An 8,029-nucleotide genomic window follows, 5' to 3' on the forward strand; every position below is an offset into this window, starting at 1 on the left:
TTGATTAAAACAACAACAAAAAGCGCTCTTGTCAGACCCTGGTAACTTCAGGGGTCCTCTGCAGTGGGGATTGGGTGGGCCTTGGTGTAAAGTGTGGTTCAGGGCTGAAGGAGAGGAGGTTTGGCCTGCTTGGCTGGGGTTGGCGGGCAGAGATGCTGGGAGAACTGAGGGACGTGCTCCTAAGGCCTCGGGACCTAGTGCGGGTCTCCGGGTGGAGGGCGCTGAAGGGGAGGAGATGCTGGAGGGTGTGGAGAGGACGGGAGGAAGTGAACAGTCTGCGAGGAGGGGGGGGGGGCATCCTGGTGTAGGAGTGCGGGGTAGGGTTTAGGAACTAGTCCCTTGTCTTCCATGGGCCCCCAGCTGCTGCTCACCACCCCGCCCCCCATCCTGTGAGTGGAGACTCCTCCGAGGGGCAGCAAGAGCCCGCAGCACCGCAGGCCCCACGGAGGGTGCCCACCCCTTTTCCAGTCGAGGCGCAGACACTCCTGGTGCTGGTTCTGGGGGCGGGTCCCCAAAGACCTCTGGGAGTCAGGCGCCCCTCTAACCCTAAGAGGTGGGGGGTGAGGCTCCCGGCAACTGGTCAGGGCGCAGCAGTCCCCGCGCCGGGGATGTGGCAGGCCTGAACCCAATCTGGTGAGGGCCGTGGCGCTCGATGGTGCCCGAACCGTGAGGTGGCTGGGGCAGGTGTGGCTCGGGGCGCTCCCAGGGTGGTGCCCGGCCCAGGGGCGCGTGCTGCCCGCCGCGAACCTGGGCCCGAACCCGGCCGAACCTACCCCGCGACGCGGCGGGCTCACCGTGGCCGCGGGGCGCCAGGCACGCGCTGGGAGCACCCTTCCCTCCCTCCCCACTCTCCCCCTCCCCCCTGCCCGCTCCTCCCTCCTCCGCCGCCGCCTCCTCCTCCTCCCTCTCCCTCCCCTACCCGGCTCTCCCCGCCCTCCCCCTCTCGCCGTCGGGGGCGGGGCCGCTGCTCCCGCGCGCTCCGGCCCCTCCTCGGCCACACAAAGGCCCGTCTCCATGGCAGCCGCGCGGGCCGGAGCGCAGCGCCGATCGCGGCCCGGGCGCCATCGAGCCTCGGCGGCGGACGTGCAGGTACCGCGGTGGGGGTACAGGGCCTACGGTGGGCCCGCGCGAGTCGGGGGGCTTCGGCGTCAGCGCCGCTCCATTCCAGTCTGCGCGCTCTACGCGCGGGGACCCGGGGCAGCTGCCGGTCCGCGGACGGCGATCGGGCCTCGGCCGCGGTCCGTGTGCCTTGGACACTTCCAGGTGGCCGGCGAGGCCCGCAGCGCTCGGGCGAGTGGGGGGAGGTACGGGCCTGGCCCGGCCGAGCGTCCCTGGGTCCCCTTCTGGTTCCCGATCGTCCCTACCCGCCCATGCCTCCCACCTCCCCCGACTCCGAGATCTTGGGCAGGGCTGCAATTGTCCCTGTTGTGCCAGAGCTCGGGGCCCCCACCCACCTGCCCCCAACCCAGCAGCAGTTCGGGGTGGCTGAGCCCAGGCTTCCCCAGGGGGCTGGACCGGCAGTCGGGGCTTAGCAGCACTCTTCCTCCACACCCGCGGGGGCTCCTTGTGAGGACCAGCCTGGGATCTCCCTGGTCTGTGCTTGGCTGGGTGCAGAAAGTGGGAGCAAGGGTTCCAGGGTGGGTCTAAGGGCGCTCAGTACTGGTCGCTGGGGCCTACCTGCTTTTCCCCGGGGCCTGCTAAGGCGGTTCCTCATTTGCTTTACTGGCGTCGCATTGAGGTAGACCTCCTGGAGCCAAGAAGGTCTCAGAACTGTGTGGGTCTGGGGACATACTCCGTGCCTGGGCTCTCCCCTCACCCTCTGACCCTACACCTCTTCATGATTCCTCCTGCGGGAAGCTCTCCTGGCTGGGCTCTTCCCACCCACTCTGTGTTCAGGCTGATGAGCAGATTTCTGGGGTTCCCGAACTCAAGAGCCCTGGAGCTGCCTGCCACGTCACCGCAGCATCTCTTTCCAGCAACTTGCAGAAGGAAGGAGAGGGTCTGTGTCCACCGTGGCCTGTGGCAGTGGTCAGGACCGGGGCTGGTGGAATATTTTGAGGCTTGGAGGGTTTCCTGGCCTGTGCCTCCCTCGGGGGAGCTCCCTCTTCTCTGTCTGACTTCAGGTGGGCCCTGTGGAGAGTGGGGGAGCAGGAGGGTTGGAGGGGTGCCTCTTGCCCCACGCCCAGATGTTACCCTGGCATGGCCTGGAATTGCTGTCTGAGAGAGTCGAGCAGCTAGTGGAGAGGCCATCTTCCGTCCTGAGGTGAAGGTCCCTAGGAGGGACGGCCAGCGTCACCCCGGCTGAGCCTGCTGGGTATTTTTTGTGGCGTGTCAGCTTTCAGGAATTCCCAGAGAAGATTAAGGACAGACAGGTGGGCTCCACAGATATGAGCCTCCCGCCTCTTCCCAGCATACTTACTGAGTCCGGGGGTGGGGGGGGTCTTGGCCTAAGGAGTGGGCCCCTCTGGAAGGCCTGAGATCTGGCCAGAGGTTCCTTCCCCAGGAGAGGAGAGAAGTTACTGAGAAAAACAAGGGTTTGGAATGTAAGTCCCCCCTCCCCCGCCGGCCTCCTGCCAAGAAGGAATTATTTTGGGTTATCCAGCCGTGTCCAGCCACCCAAGGGGGGAGGCTGCGGCCCTGGGAGAGGGATCCACTTCCGGGGCTGAGGGCTGAGAGCACCGGGAGGGAGGGCCGGGCAAGTCTGGGCAGCTCCGCCACCTCCCAAGGCTGCTCAGACCGGTCCACGGCGGGGTGGGAGGGGACACGTCACCCTTGGGTTGGAGATCGCAGACTGCCCTAGCTGGCCCTGCCTAGCTAGCCTGGAGTGGACCCAGGTCCCTCCATGGGAGGCCGCAGGGGTGGAGGGGCCCTAGATCTTGTCCTCAGGGCCTGGGCTAAGGACCCAGCCAGGGAACCCCTTCAACTCCGGAAGGTTTAGGAGTATGACCTGAAGGCCTCCGAGGCTGCCCTCAGCCAGCTTCAGGGACACGCCTTGGTGAGTTACTCACACCTGGTGCTTCCCAGGGAGGATGGAGAGCAGGTAGGGGCGTGACTTGGATTGCTCAGGGTAAGGCCCTGGAGTCTTCTCAGGCTGGACCTCAGGCCACCTTCCTGCCCCCTCATCCTGCCCCTCTGACAGTCACGTGTTCCCCAGGTGAAGACATCAGAGCATTATTAATGGGTCCTTGTGAGGAGCTGTCTGGGATGCTGTCTCCCCTGTGGGGCTCCCTCGGTTTGTGCCTGAGTGTGCCCACAAGCCATGTGCCCAGCAGTCCCCGTGGGGACCACATTGGAGACGCAGAGCCGGCAGCTTGGGCAGAGTGCAGGAAACCCAGGATCCTGGCCCTAGCCCAGGGGAGTGGAGCAGAAGAGATTGGATTGGACGGCACTGGGGTGGGCTGGCAGCCTGGGGAGGGGTCCATATGGCATATGCCCACCTTCCCCAGGAGGGCACGATTGCGGGCACTTGAGCCATCCTGGGACTGAGGCCACTCTGGGAACATAGCATCCTCTTCCCTGCCTCGAACCCACGTCCTGGGCCCAGAGCCGAAGGGACGCTGGGTGTGGGCTGGGGTGCACTGGTAGGGAGAGACTGCGGGGCCCGGCACCTGTGGCCCCTTCTCTGCCTCGGGCAGGGCCACCCGGGAGAGCGGCGCCCTCTGCCACTGAGGGCTGTCTTGCCGTGAGTCCTCTGGTTCTGCAGGCGCCCGGCCTCCCTTGGCGGGGGAATGAGCTTTTCCTCGCGGTGGAGGAGCCTCCTGTGTCCAGAGCCTGCCTTGGACGCAGGTGCTCGGCTGGGGGAGGCGGGGGAGGTGAGCAGGGCAGACCCGCCGGAGCACAAGGCCATTTAGGGGGGCTGCGGTGGTCCCCTGGCCACAAGCTGGGAGGTGGACCGACTTCCCTGGGGGCTCCCTGGGGGCGAGGCCCTAGCTGAGGGTGGGGCCGGGCAGAGTCCCGCCTCCAGAGCCCGCCGGGTGTTTGTGTGTGGGGTGGGGCTGTGGGGTGGGGCGGGGCCAGCCTGTGGCTAATTGTCTTTGGACTCAAATTACAGGCTGAGGGGGCGGGATCAGGGGCCCATAATTGACTGGTGGGGTGGGGGCAGCTCCCCGGGGCGGCGGTGGGTGGGGTCACCGCGGGAGCTTCTCCTTTCTCCCAGGGTCCCTACACACCCTTCTCCTCCGCAGTTTCACATCTCCTAGCAGACTCCTTGCTTCTCTCTGCTGCAAGGCCGGGAGGACCTGGTCCCCTCAGCTGCCCAGACAAGAACCCTGTCCCATCCAGCCCTGGGTCAGGCCCGCACACAGCTCATGCCGCTTCAGGGGGTCACCTCCGGCAGAGCATTTGAAGGGCTGGGCCAGCCCTTTGCTGTCCTAACCCGCAGGGCCACCGAGGTGGGTCCAAGTCCTCTGCTCTGTGGTTGATCACAGACCCGTGACAGTGACTGGACCCAGGCCCCTGGAGGGAGCCTGGTGTAGCCACAGATAGAGACCAGGCTGGTCGCAGGGACACTTGCAGGGCTGGCCCGGGCCTGGAGCTGGGCTTCTCTTTCCCACTTTGTCTCTCTGTGGTCTCCCCACCCCACCTGCCCACATCTCAGCTCCCCTCGCCTGCACAGAGACTTGGCCACTCACTGCCGCTTCCCAGGGTGGTGGGCGCCGGTCCGCCTGAGTGCCTGGTGTCTCTGGGTGGGGGTGAGAGGGTCTCACCCCGGGCTGGGAGTGGGGGCATCTGGAGGCAGGGCCTGGCTCGGCGCCCACACCCATGGCCTCAGCCTCTGAGGGGCACGACTGCTGAAGCCTGGCAGTCTCCCGTCATCATGGCAGGTGACTCCTGGGCCCAGGGCCGCAGGGAAGGAGATGGAAGCCTTTTGGGTGCAGCCTGTGTTCTGACCTCAGCTCTGCCATCAGCCCTGCCCTGGACAGGTCACGTTCTGGTACAGACACCAAACCCTTGCAGTCGAGGCCCCTGGCACCTCTGGCAGAGGTGAGGCTCGGGATGGAGAGGCCCAATGGGGAGCTCAGATCTCTATGGCCAGCACTGCCCCCACTGGACCCCTTTTCAGGAAAAGCAAGAAAGAGAAGAGGATTTGATGGTTAGTCTCTCGGGACACCACTGTGTCGGCAGAGCAGCAGGGCGGGGACGTCTGCCCCGAGGCCATTCTGGCTGGCCCTCTACTCTGGTCTGTGTCCCCTGAGCTCGCGTGCCACCTGTGCGGGACATGGCCCGGCGTTGGACGGGGCCTTGTCGGGGGGGGGGGGCCACTGGGGCCCAAGCTGGCTGTGGGAGTTGGGAGGCGGAAGTGACCTGAGGTCCTGAGGGGCCAGGGCAGAGAGTGCTGTTCTCAGCGGGGCCCTAGTGCTGGGAGGAGGGGTGCCGGCAGGGGCCCGGGAGCAGCCGGGATAGACCAGGCCCCGTGGCTCTTGGGCACAAGGGGGCCTGTGGCACTTGTAGTTCAGAGGCTGTGAGGTGGCGGCTCCGGGGGGGACGGGGACCCGGCTATGGAGAGGTGGGGCTCTGGGCCGCCCGTGGGTTCTAGGCCCCCACCCCCATTCCAGGGTGATTTCCGAGCTGATGCCTGCTTTGGAGGAGCGCCAGGCCACAGGACACCGCCTGAGGTGAGGCCTTCCGTGGAGAAGCTGGGGCAGCCCCTCCTGCCCAGCAAGGAGGAGCAGCCATTTTAAGTCAAGCTGAGCGGGTTGGCAGGGCTGAGAGATGGTGGGTGGTAGAGGGGAGGGGAGCCAGCGCGGTCCACCTGCCCTCCTCCTGGACATGCTCCGCACAGGGGCCAGGAAGCCTGAGGGGCTGGCCTGCTCCTCCCGCTCTTGGCATCAGGACCGATTTGGGAGCCACCCAGAGGGACCTCAGGAACCAGGAGGGAATGTCAGGATTGGGGATGGGAGGCCAAGGAGAAGAAGGGGGGCTGGCCCGGCAGTGCCGGAGGTGGCCCCTGGTCTGACCGCTGGCTCAGCACCTTGCTGAGCTGAAGGGGCTGGACTGGGCCGCAGGCAGCTGGGCCTCCTTCCTGGGTGCGTCCCAGGGAGGACAGCTCCCCACCCCCCTCCTCCCCCGCCCCGCCTCAACCAGTCCAGCCGGGCCTGTTGCCTCCCGACACCGCATCACGTCACTCCACCCCGCCTTGCTCTGACCTGGGGCATTTCCTTACTGGGGACTCCTAGGCCCTCTGCCCTCTCCAGACCCTGACTATTTGCTGTTGTGGGGTTCTGGCTACTGCTCCACCTTTAGTCTGGCCCCCAGACCCTGCCCAGCAGCCAAGCATTGTGCATCCTGCCAGGCCCCCAACCTTACCTAGACGGGACACTCGAGTGGCAGCAGGCAGCCTGGAGCCCTTCCCCGTACCTGCATAGATGGCCACCCCCCCACACCCCGCTCCCACACGTGGTCCCACTCTCCAGGCCAGCTCCAGGCCTGCCCAGCTCTGCCAGCCCTCTTGCTCCCTCTGGGCAGCCTGGGCTACCCCAGTGCTGGGGCCCCCAAGACTCCTCCCACACACAGCCTCTCACAGCCCAAGAGCTGGAGTCTAGGGGACTTCCCGTGGCCTGTTCATCCTGGGGACACTCGCTGGGTGTTGGCAAGGTCCTTTACTGGCATCGGAGACATGTGTGCCTGCCCATGTGTGGTCACGTGTGTGAGTGGGGGCTGGTTTGCCGGTTTGGCACAGTGCCCCAGGCTAATTGTGGGGTTCGGTAGTGATCGGGGAGGCGGGACTGGGGTGGCCACCGCGGCGCTGGCAGACTGACGGGGAGATTACAGGTCTTGCCTGCTCCTTGCTTGCTCAGGCCCTCACCCGTCCGCCCCCCATGCCCACTCCCGCCTCCTGCACACGGCCCACGGAGGGGGCTCTGGGTGGGGGCTGGTCCTGGGCCAGCTGCAGCTGCCCCGAGTCGCAGGCTATCCCAGCCTGCAGCACCCAGTCAGCAGGGAGGGGGGTCCTGCAGTGGGGAAATGAGTGGGAGCAGCTCGGGGGCAGGGCCAGGGGGTGGGCAGGGGGCGGTAGGCCAGACATCAGAACCAGTGGCTCCCGCCTGTCCCTGAGCCCCAAAGGCCCACAGGATCGCCCTCAGCCTCTTCCAGCTCAGACGTGGGGGCTGCTCACGTGGGGCCCTCTGTGTCTGCACAGCCGTCTGACGTCTGAGCTGCTCTTCTGCCCTGGGGCTGGCTGGAGACTTTGCCTGTGCTTTGGGCATCCCACAGTGTCCGACCCCCAGCTGGCCCAGCCTTTCATCTGCCCGTCCCCGTCTCTCAAGCCCTCTGTCTCTCTCTCAGTCCTGCCGTAGACTGGCCACTGGAGAGTTCTCTCAGGAGGGTGTCCACACGGGCCTCTGGGCGAGCCCCATCCCTGCATCTGGTTCACGTACTAACTGAGGCCACGCGCGAGCCGGGCGTGGAGGTGCAGTCCCGGGCCTCCAGCACACCGCGGGTGGGGCACACAGGAGGCCGTTTGGGGCTCTGGGCCAAGCAGATGGGAGGGGTCGGCGGGCCCCAGCCTGGGCTCCCCGGGAGCGCAGGGCTGTCACTGGAGTGTTGTGCTGTGGAGTGTTCTGATTCAAGGACTGCTGTGCAGAGGAGGGACCTGGGGCCACCCCAGAGGGGCCTAAGCATGCCCAGGGAGGGACACGGTGGCTGGGACTCAGGCAGGGAGGCATCAGAACCTAACAAATCCCACCCCTGTCCTGAGGGCCTGGGAGGCCAAGGAGGCAGGGACTGCAGCAGGGTCCACGCAGTGTCATTTACTGAAACTGTGTTCTTGGGTTTTTCTGAGCCCTCTGGCCACAGGGTTAGGTGCAATGAGTGGGGCCAGAGAGTGGCCAGCTCGCCGACAGCACGGGGATCGCAGTGTACGCGGACAGTCACGAGGGACAGACAGGGTCGGGGCTGGAGCACACACGCCCAGGCTCTCTTGAGCAAGACGCCAGAGGGCACGGGCTGAGTACAGATAACCCTGGTGATGGTGACCTCAGACCTTAGAGTTGCTGAGCAGTGACTTCGATGCTGGGGATGGGGGGGTGGG

This window comes from Martes martes (genome assembly GCF_963455335.1).
Source record: "Martes martes genome assembly, chromosome: 8".
NCBI lineage: Eukaryota > Metazoa > Chordata > Mammalia > Carnivora > Mustelidae > Martes > Martes martes.